An 11809-nucleotide genomic window follows, 5' to 3' on the forward strand; every position below is an offset into this window, starting at 1 on the left:
GGGAAAGCCTTGTGTCAAAGGCAGGATGTGTAGTCCAACTTGCTAGATGCTCAGACGCTGCTTTAGGCCATTAGAAGTTGTCAGTTGCTATAAGCCCTTCTTTTATTCTGTTTGATACAAAATATACCAGTAAACTAAGCAATGAGACATCTGTATGCATGTTAAAAATTGCAAGTGATTATTCAGAATTGAGAATGTTACCCTCCAAAGCGGGGTGTGTTGGAGGGTCTGGGAGCACCAACAAGCACGGTGAGCGGTTGTTCCCATTCCCACTCAGACCTCACCGTCCACGGCCTCTTGCATTGTTCCACAGAAGCTCAGCGTAAGCTCGAGGAACAGCATCTCATCTTCCGATTAAGCACTTTACAGCCTCCCGGACTCAATATCAAGTTCAACAATTTCAGATCATAACCTCGGCCCCTATTACATTTTTATCCACACCTTTGGTTTGTGCCCTTTCCTTGTTTTCTCTCCCACATGGCAGCTGTCTCCCATTCTGCCAGCGCATTTCACACTTCATCTAGAGCCATCTTTTGTCTCTTTACCTGTCCTATTACCATCTCGTCTCGTCTTGAATATCTCTTAATGTCTCTTCACCTCTCAGACCTTCCCTTTTGTTCTTTCATCCCCTCCCCCATTTCCCAGCCCCCAAACTGGCCTTTTAATCTGTTTCATTTCCTGCTTTTTTTTCTCAGTCCTGACGAAGGGTCTGCGACCTGAAACATTAACTCTGTTTCTCTCTCCACAGATGCTGCCTGGCCTGCTGAGTTTTTCCAGCGTTTTCTGTTGTTAGTTCGGATTTCCAGCATCCGCAGTATTTTGTTATCGAGTTAATGAGGCTCCTTGTGTTCTCTTAATTCTCACCCTTAGCGATAGATGTTCATTTTTATCGCCTGGGAGGTAATGTGGCAGAGCAGATCGCCTGCCCTTTATGGAGCCCGCCCAATTTTCACTCCATTTATTTCAATATACAACCTGAAATCAATGGAATGAAAATCGGCTGGGCTCTATAAAAAGTGGACGATCCCCTCCGCTAGATTACCGCTCGGGCAGCGAAGGCAAAAATTTACCTCACGCACTGCACGGGAAAAGAAGCAGAAACCATATGATTCTGGGGGTTATTTTTAAACTAACCCACCAGGCGAGAAACTGAGGATGACACTCCACCCGAAATTATTCTCCATTGACTTCAGGGAAAAGTAAAATCAGACGGGTGTAAAACGCGTGGTCGATCTGATCACATCAATTTCCTGTTAACTGGGTTAGGTTAAAATCACCCCCTCTGTTTCTTTCCAATTTAGAGATATGTGTTTATTTTAAAAATTCCATTAATTAAACATTTTGCAACACATAAACGCTTTTCATTAAAGGAAACATTATACTTTTTTTTTGCACTATCAGCTTTTTGTGTTTACGATTTCCTACTGATTCCCCCTTAGAAAACTGAGGAGATGGAGGCTGTGGTTCAGTGGGATTGTGTGTCAGGCTGACAATGTACTGGTAAAATAAGCCTCACAAGACTGATTCCACACACGGTTCTGATCCGAACCAGGATTTAGCGAGAGGAGGGAAAAGCAACAGATTGCTTTATTATAGGGAGGAGAGGGAGAAGAACTAGGGGGAACAAGCTAACCTGCGACATGTATACTCCTTCTCATGGCCAATTACACAGGATTATTGGTTGAAATGTATAAGGGTGAGAATTAAGAGAACACACGGAGCCTCATTAACTCGATAGCAAAATACTGCGGATGCTGGAAATCCAAAATAACTGCACATCATCTCATCTGGGAAGGCTTTGTGGCATACAGGAACCAAAAGAACAAGTTTTCATTGATTTCAGTTGTGTTACCATGTAGATTTGTTGGCCGGAATTTTGCCAGCGCTCAGAGGGCAGCATCAGAGGCGGGTCCGCTGTCAAAATAGAAAAGATTGACAGCGGGTCGAGATCCCGCTGTCAACCCGCTTCCATGTCAGTTTCCCAAGTGCCAGGTCTGTTTGCGCTTTACAAACCTGACACCAAGCAGCGGGGGAGCCAATTGGCATAGTTAAGAGCTTGTTAAAAGATACTTAAACAGCATTTTACCATGTACTTACCATTTTTCCAGCTTTTTGATAAGTTTCACGGTGCTCGGGGATCATGTCAGGTAAGTAGGTCAGGTTTTCAATGACTCTCCATTGCTTTGAATAGGTGGCAACTACAAAAGTACAGTACTATAAAAACTACCATTTCACAGCTGTTCACTTTCCAATGTTAGAAGCTGGAGCCTTCAGGACTTTTCAGCTGTTTGCAAGTTGGAAGTGTTTGGAGTAAACTCTCTATCCACTGTCACCTCCTTGGAACAAGTTCTCTCACCATTGACAGATCACTTCTGTCATCTCAACTTCAGCTGCCATCTATTCCAGCAGCATCGGTGCCCTTGAAAAAAATCTCACCTTGGTCCTTAGAATCCCACCACGATCAGCCCCAACATCACCGGGCACACCAGCAGCACCAACAGCAACACCAACACCAACCTGCTCCGCAATCACCTGATGCTGCACAGGACACATGGCTGCCCGGGAGGCCAGGGATGGCCTCACCATGGCCAGATTTACTTCACTTGATGCTGCACACCCTGGCTGCCACATGATGCACCAAGTTGGCACCACTCCACACCAGCACCATAAAGCATCCCTGCAATGCCCAAGCCTTTCCTTTTATCCTCATCACCATTGCGGGAGGTAATGTTATGTCTCACCATTCACTGTAACTCACTAAGCCACTTCCAAAGGTGCACACAAATCTGTCCAAGAACGGAAAGTGTGGAAAATAAAGATTTCAATGTTTGGCAACACATCAACAGAAACTTCACATGAACATTGGCGAAAACACCCAAGTGCCTACCCTTGTGTGTTGTTAGTTGGTATGATTGGAGTGAGTGTGAGGGGTGGTTAGTGAGATGGGGATATGATGATGTAGATTGAGAGAGGGGGATGGGTGGAGGTGCAAGGTAAGTTGGTGTGAGTGAAGAAGTGCAGGAGTAGGGTAGGGAAGACAGAATGATGGGGATGTGATGAGAGGCACAGCAGATGAGGTTGAGTGTGGCTTGGCAATAATGTTTCATGATCTGCTCAGATCATTGAAAGGTTTGTACCACTGCAGCCTGGTCTTCCTGACGACATCCCTGCTTGTGTCTTCCTGTGCAATGTGCAGCCAGGCTGCATTGGTGTCCTGGGGAGGTCTCTTCCGCCCATTGGAAGGGAAGAGAACCTCCCTGTGACTACCACCATAAGCATATGAGGGAGTCATGGGAGTACCTGGGTGCAGGCGTGCACCTCTGTGCAGTGCTTGTCAGTGTTTGCAGCACCTCAATGCTGTAGAACACTAGACAGCAGAATTATCAAAATTAATGTGGACATGGCCCCTTTAAGGAAACCAGTTGATGACACGTCATCAAATGACGTAATCAGACCCGCTTCCTTTTAATTGGCCGGAAACCCCGCAGGGCGGGCTTAACAAGCCCAGTCAATGGAAAATTCCTCTCACAGAGCGGGATGGAGCCAGGAGTGGGGTCGCAATCTGCCACCTGCCTCGGCTGCACTGAGCCCACCTCGGTAGGCAAAATCGTGGCTGTTGAATGGAGGGAAAATGGTTTCCCATTGGGAAGGAAGATAAATTGGAGCAGGTCAGTTACCCAAAGTGCCTCTTGTGCACCTCCTAAAGCCTGTCAATGCAGCCACATTAGCAAAAGCCTGGGGATAAGTCTGAACCTGTCCTCTGCAGAGGGCCACAGCCGGGGGCACTTGGGCATGGTTCCTGGCAATAGGGAGAGGGGGGCAGGCTACAGATCATGGGGCAGTGGGGGCAGCAATTGCGGGCTTAAGATTATGTGGGGAGAGAGTGAGAGAGGCCATCGGGGGTTGAGAGGGAGGTCCCCCGATCACGGCAGAGGCTACAGAAAGCCCGTGATCGGCAGAAGGGAGGTCAAAGGTTTTCTTGAGGGGCCAGAGGGGGAGCACTCCTGCTCCTCCTGGTCCACAAGGAGTGTTGGAAAAAGCACTTCGCTGCTGGAGCCGACTGCTGCTGTCTCCATTGCGCTGCCGGGTTTCCCAAGCCCAGGAAAACCTGGTCGGCAGTTGTTAAATTTTAATCAGGCTTGAGTGGGAGCCTGATTTAAATATGATAATGAAGTGGCCCTCCTCACAGAATCACAGAATCACAGAAACCCCACAGTGCAGATAGAGGCCATTTTGGCCCATCGAGCCTGCACCGACACATATCCCACCCGATCCCCGTAACCCCTACATCAACACATATCCCACCCTATCCCCGTAACCCCACGTATTTAATCCCCCTAACACTAAGGGTCGATTTATCATAGCCAATCAACCTAACCCGCACATCTTTGGACTGTGGGAGGAAACCGGAGCACCCGGAGGAAACCCACGCAAACACGGGGAGAATGTGCAAACTCCACACAGACAGTCACCCGAGGCCGGATTCGAACCCGGGTCCCTGGCGCTGTGAGGCAACAGTGCTAACCACTATGCCACCCAAGATGTGACATGCACGCCCCGCAGCTCGCCGCCCTAAAAACAGCAATGGGCGTGTATGCATCGTGTTGGGGACGCCTTCCCGTTTTTAGGATTTAAACCCCCCCCGCAACCTCCTTCCGCTCAACGTGGGGGAGGGTGGTTAATATCGAAGCCTTAATCTCTGTTGGGCTGGAATGGGTTTCTGTCTAGTGATGGGTATGGATCCATTCCCTATCATGGTTTCATCAGTCTAAGTTGAGACAAGTTCAATCTCTAGCAGTATGATCCAGATTGAGCCTGCAGGTTAATAGTTCTTCATAGTTTTTTTGATTGCCAACCAATCTGTGCCCTTGAACCTTTATTTGAAAGTGGTCAAAGTAACATGTTGCAAGTCAGTGATTTATAGTCAAAGTAGTTCCTAAAATAAAGATACATCTGTTTGAATAGATGACATAATTACTAAATAGATCTTTGGAGGGACAACAGAAATGAGAAAGAAAAAGAAAGACTTGCATTTATATAGCGCCTTTCACGACCACTGGACATCTCGACGCGCTTTACAGCCAATGAGGTACTTTTGAAGTGTAGTCACTGTTGTAGTGTGGGAAACGCGGCAGCCAATTTATGCACAGCAAGCTCCCACAAACAGCAATGTGATAACGACCAGATAATCTGTTTTTGTTATGTTGGTTGAGGGAGAAATATTGGCCAGGACACCGGGGATAACTCCCCTGCTCTTCTTCAAAATAGTGCCGTGGGATCTTTTACGCCCACCTGAGAGAACAGACGGGGCCTCGGTTTAACATCTCATTCGAAAGACGGCACCTCCGACAGTGCACCACTCCCTCAGCACTGCACTGGGAGTGTCAGCCTAGATTTATGCGCTCAAATACACTTTCTTTCTCCAGCTTTATAAATTGTTTAAAAGTCGGGGTTGAAAATGTGCTGCTATTTTAAATCCATTGCAAGAAGCATTTGTGAAAAAAAGAGATTCTACGATTGTATTTGAAAAGGAGGCTCTCAGTAATAAAAACATGTTAAGGAGGTCTACTGGAACGGTTCACAATGGATTGTTTTTGTAACTGGTTTAACAGTCATATTGTTCAACATTAATGCCTAGAATAAAAACTGGATTTCCTCAGCATTGAAACTAAACCACAGGCTTCCTTTTTTAAACAAAATGACAGATTCTTAAAGAGCCTTCGAATAAGTTGTGACACAGGCAAATCCAATAAAAGGTGAAGATCTCCCAGGAGCTAGGAATCTGCATATGCTTTTACCTGTGCTCACATATTGCAGTAAAGGTCATTGCCTACAGCAATATTCTATAACTACCGTCTTGTCTCGTCATACACTGTCATTTCCAGCTGTCAGGAAATACATGGGGGGAGGGGAGTTTCTATAGTTCAAACTCAAGTTTATGTTCAGGTCACCACTCCAAATAACAGAGACGAGTAAATTAAATAAGGTTATTTGAAGTATAGTCACAGGAAGAATATGCTAAGCTGAAAATTCAGCCCTCTGCATTATCCTGTGGAAAAATACAGGCAAGACCGTGGGCAGTGAAACAGTGGACTTGACTTTAAGGGGGGGGGGGTATAGTGCGCACGAGATGACATCATTGGGTCCCAATCTGCACATTTAAACAAGACCCACCAACTTGGAACGGGTGTCCTGCTCGCCTGCTCAAAAGAGCAGGTTAATATTTGGACCCGTCAGGAAGGCAGCAGATCGGAGGGGGCAAGTCGCTCCCCTCATTTTAACTGCCTCCCCCCCGCCCAGTTTCTGCCAGGCAGGGGAAGTTAAAATCATAGCCGGTAGCTCAGTAACATGGAATAAACTTTTCTTGAGTAGAATTTCTCCCATTCATTACAAATAGAGATACTTCCACCCCAGTAATTATGATCCCTGTTTCTTGATAAACGATGATTTGATGATGTGCACGTTATTTATTTCTCATCGAGGCACCTCATACATAGAAGCTAAAGACACCTGTTAAAAAAAGAATTGCTTGCCAAAGAGGCACAGTGGTCGAGCACATTGGCGCTTTATTTCACTCTTGTACAAGGTGAAAAGGTATTTCTACAGGAGTCTCACTTACAAACAAATCCTACAAACTTATATTTTTAGATGCATTTAGTCACATTTAGAAGAGACAGTGCACTAAAATGTTTTATGGGTGGCCAGCAGCTTGTCTGAAGAGAGCGATTTTGTTGGGTTTAATGCCTAAATAGTGCCTGTAAAAATGGGTGCTATGCACAGGAAAAATGGGCGCTATCCTTTGCCCCATTTTGCTCCTGACTAGCCCTGCAGCGGAATTTCTTGTATGGCTTCTCAGGTGGTTGCACATGACTGCACAAGTATTGGGTGCTCCCAAAGAAAGTGGCACTCTAGCTTCCAGAGCTGAACTTGCTGCAGAATGCTGTAACTCTGATGGATGTCGTGTTTGGTCCTGCGATTCTCTCCTCCCCCCTCCCCCTTTGGCATATTTGGAGGTAAAAGAGGAGCAACAGTCAAAGAACCCCTTGACAACTGTTGAAGATATTCACCGGGCCCTCCCCAGAGTCATCACCACCTGCTTCAATAACAAAGGGCAGGGATGCTCCTTCCACCTTCCCATACAATAACTCCATGGTACAAGCAATCAAAGGAGAGTCCTCCCAGTCCACACTCTCCTCCCATTATCAACTCTTCACTGTGCACACCTACACTTGTTTTTTCTATTCGCCAACAGAAACAATGGCACAAATACAACAGCGATCGAGTCTCAGCAGTGATTTGTGGAAAAAACGGTAGGTATATGACTATCTACTTTTTATCACCCCCAATGCTTCCTTCTTACCCACTGATTCCACTGTGGTGTTGAGGCTATCTATCCTAGTGCTTCTTCCAAGTAAACTCTCACTGACAGGAGATTGCAGCAAAGTGGTGTCGCCAGTAAATGGTCCTATTACAGGCTGTGAACTCTGTAGGGTTTTTTTATATATATATTTGCTCTTGGGATGTGGGTGACAATATTTATTGCCTATTCCTAGGTGTCCTGAGGGCATTAAGAGTAGTGTGGACAGAGGTCACGTAGGCCAGACCAGGTAGGGGTAGCAGGTCCCTTTCCTGAAGGGGATGCGTGAACCAGTTGGGGTTTACAACAGTGCAGCAGCTTTTGTGATCATTTATTTTTTCTGATGCCAGCCCACAAATTAGTCCTCCTGAAAAAAACTGCTCAACATTCCTTCTGATAGGATCGTTGGAATACGAACCCCTCACTAGGACTTGCCTGTCAGCTTCTCCATCTCCCACAATTTTGTAGGATTCGGTGTCCTTTGATGGAGATGGCCCGCTCATCCCACCTCCCATGTTGGAGCACAGCCTTCTGTTGTGGCCTGCTTTCCCTGTAAAAAAAAATCAAACAGGGATAAGGGTTATAAGATGCTGAGCAGTGACATTGACCTCTCCACGACCTGCAGCAACATTTTCTGTGCTCGGCTCATTAAACCACGGAGCCCTTTACCTTTCTCCTTGTACCACTGCCACCCTATCTTGCCATTGAAGCAATAAAATATTATCAAGGGATGAAATTTTAAAACTAGCAAAGTGCACTTACATTCCAGGGCAGACTTCAGTCAAGAATCTATTTTAAAGCATTCTTTAATTTTGAACAATTTATCACGAGTGGCCAAAACATTCACCACCCTTCTTCCATGGTACAACAATTTTGTAGCAGCTCCTCCAATTTGCCCCCTGATGTTCCATGCCCCTTTAATCAGCCTTGGACCTTTAAGGTCCAACATGCGGCCGAATTTCCTGTAAGCTGGGAGCTCTGCACCAACGGTGCACATCAAGTCCATCCTTACTATACTGATGAGGCCCAGCAGGAAATCCCAGTGCACCATTACTTCTCTAGGCACAGTACACTTCCGGTACGCTACACGCACATTGTCCCCAAACAGCATTTGAAGCATTGGCCTGTTGTAAATTTGCAAATTGCCTATCTGTCATTTGACCAACAGAAAACTGGACTGCGCAAATACCCCAGATTAGTAGGGAATTAAACTATCATACGTGTATGGTAATAAGGCCACAAAGGAAAAGATTAGACAGATAACAAAACAAAATTTCTCAATAAAAGCTTAAAAACATCAGCTCGCCCATTGGCTTAGTGTCAAAACGCCTTGGTACTGAGGCACACAGACCAAAAAGGTCAAAGGTTGTATGCTGTTAGCTGAGTTCAGTTGGGACAGCAGTTGACCTCAGCAGGGTCTAAACCCCTGGTTAGACCACACCTGGAGTACTGTGAGCAGTTCTGGGCACCACACCTAAGGAAGAGTATATTGGCCTTGGAGGGAGTGCAGCGTAGGTTTACCAGAATGCTACCCGGACTTCAAGGGTTAAGTTACGAGGAGAGATTACACAAATTAGGGTTGTATTCCCTGGAATTTAGAAGGTTAAGGGGTGATCTGATCAAAGTTTTCAAGATATTAAGGGGAACAGATAGGGTAGATAGAGAGAAACTATTTCCACTGGTTAGGGATTCTAGGACTAGGGGGCATAGTCTAAAAATTAGAGCCAGACCTTTCAGGAGTGACATTAGGAAACACTTCTACACACAAAGGGTGGTAGAAGTTTGGAACTCTCTTCGGCAAATGGCAATTGATGCTAGATCAATTGTTAATTTTAAATCAGAGATTGATAGCTTTCTGTTAACCAGAGGTATTAAGGGATATGGGGCAAAGGCGGGTATATGGAGTTAGGTCACAGATCAGCCATGATCTCATTGAATGGCGGAACAGGCTCGAGGGGCTGACTATGTTTCCAATCCTGGGTGGGGTGATTTCTCCTGTTCGGTATCCGGTGACCCCTGCTGGCTAAGGGTGCGGCCATCAGTTGATGACAGGACCGAGCTTGGGTGGGATGCCTCCACAATAAAGTAGCCAGTCAACACTCACTGTCTAGGCTTACGATTAATGGGTAATTAGATGAGAGACTGTCTGACAGCTGTCACCCATAGAACTATACCCCAGTATGAGACAGACCTTCCAAAAAGAAAATGGAAGAAATTTTGCGGGTAGAGAATTCAAATTAAATAAATAAATACCATCTACAACACCTGACAGTTATTTCATGCTTCTTGCCTTGCACCATCATCCCTTTTGTCATTTAATCTCTCCTGCCTTCCACCCTATCTCAGACCTTCCCTTTTGTTCTTTCCTCCCCATCTCGCTTTCCCTGCCTCTGTACTTGTTTCAAACCTGTTACATCTCTAACGTTGTCCAGTTCTGACGAAAGGTCATCAACCTGAAACGTTATCTCTGTTTCACTCTCTACAGATGCTGCCTGACCTGCTGAGTATTTCCAGCATTTTCTATTTTTATTTTAGTTACTTAATTTGAGCCACTCACGATAGACATCAATGCACTAATCTTTGGTGGCCTGTTATATATATTCAAAGATCAGACAGAAAAATCAACCCTGTCTAATATATGCAAAAAAATTTTTTTTATTGGAACAGGTATATCTAAATTCAAATAGTTTAAACTTTGCCTTAATTTGGATATTCACACCAGTCAAATGTTTTCAGAAAATGCCTCCAAACTGATTCTCAGCATGGAACTACTTTTGCTGGAGGACTCTGTGCCAGTGATGGTTGGGATAATCAGTTGTGTGATTGAGGAATAGAACTATGCAGCAATTGAAAGAATTGGCTGGCATTTTTTTTCTGGATTTGTGCAGCAGTACATGGGAGGCAAAGTCAGAAGTGCTAAAGGGAGCTAATTTGGGCCTGTAGCGTTTGTTTTTTAGGCCCAACGCGGTACCTAATGCTCGGAAATGGGGTCTGAGTGGCATGCGAACACTTCCGACGGGAAGTGCGCAGAACGGCATCTTGGTAAAGGGGTTTGCGTGCGCTCACCTAACGACCACCGGCAGCATGCAGAGCAAGCAGATTATGATGCCAATCAGTGTGCAATGCTAATTTGACACTACGCTGCCATTTTCCAACTGCATGTTCCAGCCAATGCCCTGTCTTAACCTCGCACAGCTGAACACGACATTAAACGGAATGAAGGACCCCCCCACCAGCGCTATTTAAAGGGATCATGAACTACTTACAGGTTAGTTGCTGGATTATTTTTTCTGGCTGCTGGTGCAATTGTACGCTAAACTTTGAACAGTCTACAGGAAGTGGTCATGCTGGTGCTGAAGTACTTTTCTGTTCATTTAAAAGCTTGTGCTGAAACAAGTTGCTTCCAGACATGGGTAGTCTGGTAGGGCTTCCTCTGGGAATTGAGCATGACTGGGAGAATGAAGAGAGGCCACACAGAATAGGACAAACTGTGAAAAGAAGGAGGAGTAGTGTGGGGAGAAGGGCTCTCAGAAGGAGTCCATATCCACCGAGAGGCTTTAGGGAGCAATTCTCTTACCTCAGCTTCAGCGAGGACCAATGCTAGTGACGTTTTTGCTTCACTAAAGAGGTCGTGACTGAAATCTGCCAACTACAACCTCAAAGCAGGACAAGGACTGCATTGCCTGCAGCTGTCAAGGTGACCATGGCTCTTAACTTTTATGTGTCTGGCTCCTTTCAGGCTGCTGCTGGAGACATAAGCAACATCTCGCAGTTTGCAGTGCAGTGCTGCATAAGGGAGGTCACTGAGGCTCTTTATACAGAGAGAGTTTAATCTCATTCCCTCTTGCCAGAGACAAGCAGGCGGAGTGAGCACAAGAGTTTGCATGGATTGCAGACTTCCCCATAGTGCAGGGTGCCAATGACTGCACGCGCATTGCCTTGTGTGCGCCTCATGTGAACTCGGCCATTTTCATGAACCGAAAGTGATTCCACTCCCTCACCGTGCAGTTGGTTTGCGACCACAGGCAGCGCATCATGCAGGTGAATGCTCATTACCCTGGCAGTAGTCACGATTCCTTTATTCTGTGGGAATCCTCTGTGCCATGTGTATTTGAACCACCTCCCCAAGTCAAAGACTGGCGACTGGGCAACAAGGGTTATACACATATGACATGGCTCATGACTCCAGTCTGGAACCCATGCACACGTGCACATCAGGCATACAATGAGAGCCATGCTGCCACAAGAAACATAATAGAACACATCATCTCAGCGTCCTCAAGCAGTGTTTCCACTGCCTGGACTGCTCTGGAGGAACCCTGCAGTATTCAGCTGAGTGGGTGTCAAGATTTGTGGTAGTATGCTACATGCTGCACAACCTGGCCATTAAGAGGGAACAGCCCTTGCTACCACCTATCAGACGACAACCTGAGGAGCAGGAACACGAGGAAG

The sequence above is a fragment of the Somniosus microcephalus genome, chromosome 11 (assembly GCF_052327205.1).
Source record: "Somniosus microcephalus isolate GS21.2 chromosome 11, FLI_Smic_1.0, whole genome shotgun sequence".
NCBI classification, from domain to species: domain Eukaryota; kingdom Metazoa; phylum Chordata; class Chondrichthyes; order Squaliformes; family Somniosidae; genus Somniosus; species Somniosus microcephalus.